This window comes from Octodon degus, unplaced genomic scaffold (assembly GCF_000260255.1).
Source record: "Octodon degus isolate 3935 unplaced genomic scaffold, OctDeg1.0 scaffold00177, whole genome shotgun sequence".
Lineage (NCBI taxonomy): Eukaryota > Metazoa > Chordata > Mammalia > Rodentia > Octodontidae > Octodon > Octodon degus.
This window is the reverse complement of record NW_004524753.1, coordinates 401,274-405,026: the sequence shown is the minus strand read 5'-3', so window position 1 is coordinate 405,026 and position 3,753 is coordinate 401,274.

Sequence of the window (3,753 nt, the reverse complement as noted above, 5' to 3'; positions counted from 1 at the left end):
ATCATTCTATTATTGATTTAAAACATCACCTGTAAGCTGAGTGACTGCATATGTTTGTAATCCCAGCACTTGGGAGACTGAGGCAGGAGGATCATTGAGAGTTCCAACCCAGCCTGGATTACACCGTGAGTTCAAGGCCAGCCTGAATTAAAGAGAGAGACCCTGTCTCAAAAATCCAAACACAAAAACAAACAAAAAAAGGAGACCAAAAAAAAAAAATTCTTTATCATAATTTGGCTTCTTAAGGCTGGGGAGATAGCTCAGTAGTAGAAGAGCCTGCCTGGCAAGTGCAGGGTCATGTGTTCAATCCCCAGCACTGCAAAAAAACCAAAAACCAAAAAACAAAACAACCACCATAATTTGGCTCCCTAGAGGCAATATTATCAAGCAAGTGTGAGCATGAAATAATCCTTCCACATAGAAAGGGACAGCAAGGAAACTTGCTAATTTTGACCTTTAGATGAGGTGGCAGGTGCAGAGGGTCTCTCCTAAAAATTCATAACTACAGACCAACACTTGCATGAATTTGTAGTCTGAATATTAGCTAAAGTATAAAACAACAGTTTCTACAAACCATAAGCAGCAAATATATTTTAAAGCGGTCCTGGAGTACTCATATGCCAAATAAGAAGCAGAGGTAAACAACAAATCCCCTTTTAATGACAACTTAAGAATTTGTACAAATAATTGTTTTTAAGGAAGATGAGACCATCAAAGTTAAAAGTCACAAGCATAAGGAAACCAGGCACCATAAGCAAAAGCGATGTCAAAACTACTAGCATCAGACATACAAATAGAATTCAGAGGGCCGGGGAGATGGCTCAGTGGAATAAGCGCTTCCCTGGCAAGCACAAGGGCCTGAGTTCAATCCCTGGTTCCACAAAACAAAACAAAACAATCAAATAGAATTTAGATATTGAATTTATCAGACTGTATAAACAGGTATGTTGAATATGTTTAGAGAAGCTATTGGAAGTAATGACAAAGAAGAGACTATATAAAATGACTAGATGTGAAAAAGCATGAACTAGAACCTGTAGCTCAATAAAATAATTAAAATTTAAAGTTCAGTGGAAGGATTAAATATACAGTACATAAAATAAAGAACAGATTTAGTGAACTAAAAAGCAAATATCTAAAGACAATGTAAAAGACTATATATATATATATATATATTTTTTTTTTTTTTTTTCAGTACTGGGGATTGAACTCAGGACCCTGTGCTTGCCAGGCAAGTGCTTATTCTACTGAGCTATCTCCCTGGCCCTCAAAAATATTGATAGATATTAGTGGGCTATCCAGATAGCTCAGCAGATTAAAGCACCTGCTTAGACAGATGTAAGGACCCAGCTATATCCCTGGTGTACAGTGCCGGCCCTGCCCCTGGGGCACGCTGAGACAGCAATTGAGACCGGGCTTGGTGGTGCACCTGTAATCCTAGTGCTTGGGAGGCTGAAAACAGGAGAATCACTATGAATCCGATCTAGGTAGTAAGACCCTGTGGACCCTGTGGACCCTGTACCAAATACATTAAGAAAAAAAAAAAAACTCAGATAAGAAAATTAGTGTTTACAAAAGAAAAGAAAAAAAATAGAGTCTACAAATAGATCTTTACTAAGAGAAATTCTAAAGTATGTGATTTAGATACAGAAACATGATTTTAAACAAGTGTGGCAGTACGCACCTGTAATTCCAGCACTCAGAAGGGTGAGGTAGAAAAAGAGTGCGTTGAAGGCCTGGGCTACAAAGTGAGACCCTTTCTCAAACAACAAAAATTATTTCAGATGAAAGATTTGCAATATAAAATATGTATACTTTTTTTCTTTTGTATTTTAGCTTTTGCAGGTTTTTTTGTTGTTTGCTTGTTTATCTTTTTGTGACAGGGTCTTTTTTTTTTTTTTTTCCGGAACCAGGGATTGAACTCAGGCCCTTGTGTTTGCCAGGGAAGCGCTTAGTCCACTGAGCCATCTCCCAGGCCTTCTTTTGTATTTTAGGGAAGGGTCTACAGGGTGTTCAGGGTCTCACTACTAGATCAGACTCGTAGTGATCTGCCTTTTTTGTTTCCTTTTTTTTTTTCCTTTTTTTTTTGGCAGAACTGGGGATTGAACTCAGGCCCTTGCACTTGCCAGGGAAGTGTTTATTCTATTGAGCTATTTCCCTGGCCTTAATCTGCATTTTTACAGCCTCCCAAGAGCTGGGATTACAGGCCTGCGCCACCACGCCCAGTCTCAATTGCTGTCTCAGCGAACCCTAGGGGTGGGGCCAGCATGGCAGGCTGGGGAGGGGATCAAACCCCTAGCCCCTGCGCCTGCTTGCAGGCACTTTAATCCGCTGAGCTATTGGGCCAGCCTCTTTTTTCCTATTTTGAGGTAGGGTTTCACTAAGTTGACAAGTTGTCCAGGGTGCACTCAAACTCGGGATCCTTCCGCTTCAGCCTCCCAGAGTGCTGGGATTTCAGGTGTGCGCCACTGTACCCCAGCTTGCTATGAAATTAATATCTATTTCAACCAGCTTTCTTTTCTTTTTGCTAATCTATACAAGACAAATCAGTAGTATTTTCTAAATTTAAAACTTAGGATACATGATATGGTATAGTTAATACCATAATTTTAAAACAACCTAGTCAGAAATCTGGAGCCAGGCTTGGTGACAGAGATCCATAATCCCAGTGCATGGGAGGCCGAGGCAGGAGGACTGCCATGAGTGTGTAGCTAACCTGGAACACAGAGTGAGACACTATCTCTAGAAAACCAAACCAAAGAGAAAAGGAAAAGGAATTAATTTCCTAGACCTCCTTAATAAACATTCTGCGTCTCATAAAAAATAATCCAGTTGGATATTGTTGCTTGCTCTAGTCCAGTGGTGGCAAACCTGTGGCACATGTTTCCCTGTTGGCACACGGAGCCCTTGCCGATGGTACCTGAGCTAAGTTGCTCCAGATTTTGAAACTGGGCAGCTAAATATTTTCCAAATGTCAAAATGCATTTAGAGAATTCTGCAGTGTTTTCAGACAGTCCTACAAGCCATCAGGAAGTCTATAAGGAACTTTCTAGCTTTTTTTTCTATTACAAAACTTTATTTAACAAAAATTTAGTATATGGGGCTGGCGAGATAGCTCAGTGGTCTAAAGCGCCTGCTTAGGCAAGCTTAGGCAAGCATGCAGGGACCTCAGTTCGATTCCTAGCACCACATGCCATGCCAGCCCTGCCCCCAGGGTAGGCTGAGCTGACCATAAAAAAAAGGAAACATTAAAAAAAAATTTAGCATATGAAAATGTATATGACCCAATCTTCAGTCAGTGAAAGCAGCACTTGGAGGAGGGGCATGTATTTTTCTGCTGAGCAGTCATTATTTAAACTCGTTCCAAGGTTTCCAACATGGTATGGCCACCATTCATTCCAGTGCTGTTCTGTGGCCCACTAGTTGCCATCTCCACACATTCATCTAGCACAAGATTCATAAAGGGATCAAATCTTCACGATATTCCTTGGACATGTCTGCCACTATTCAATTTCAATGATAACTTCTTGTCCATAAATTTTTTCAGTTCGGGAAGGTGAGCTTTGCTTGTCTTGTCTAGTCAGTGGGCTCAGGGATCCTCTTTTTTTTTTTTAAGGTACCAGGGATTGAACTCAGGATCCTGTGCTTGCCAGGTAAGCACCTACTCTACTGAGCTATCTCCCCAACCCCTGCAGGGATCCTTTTTCAGGCAGAATTTTCTAGCTTTGTAGAACTGCAAAGAATTTTAGTAAA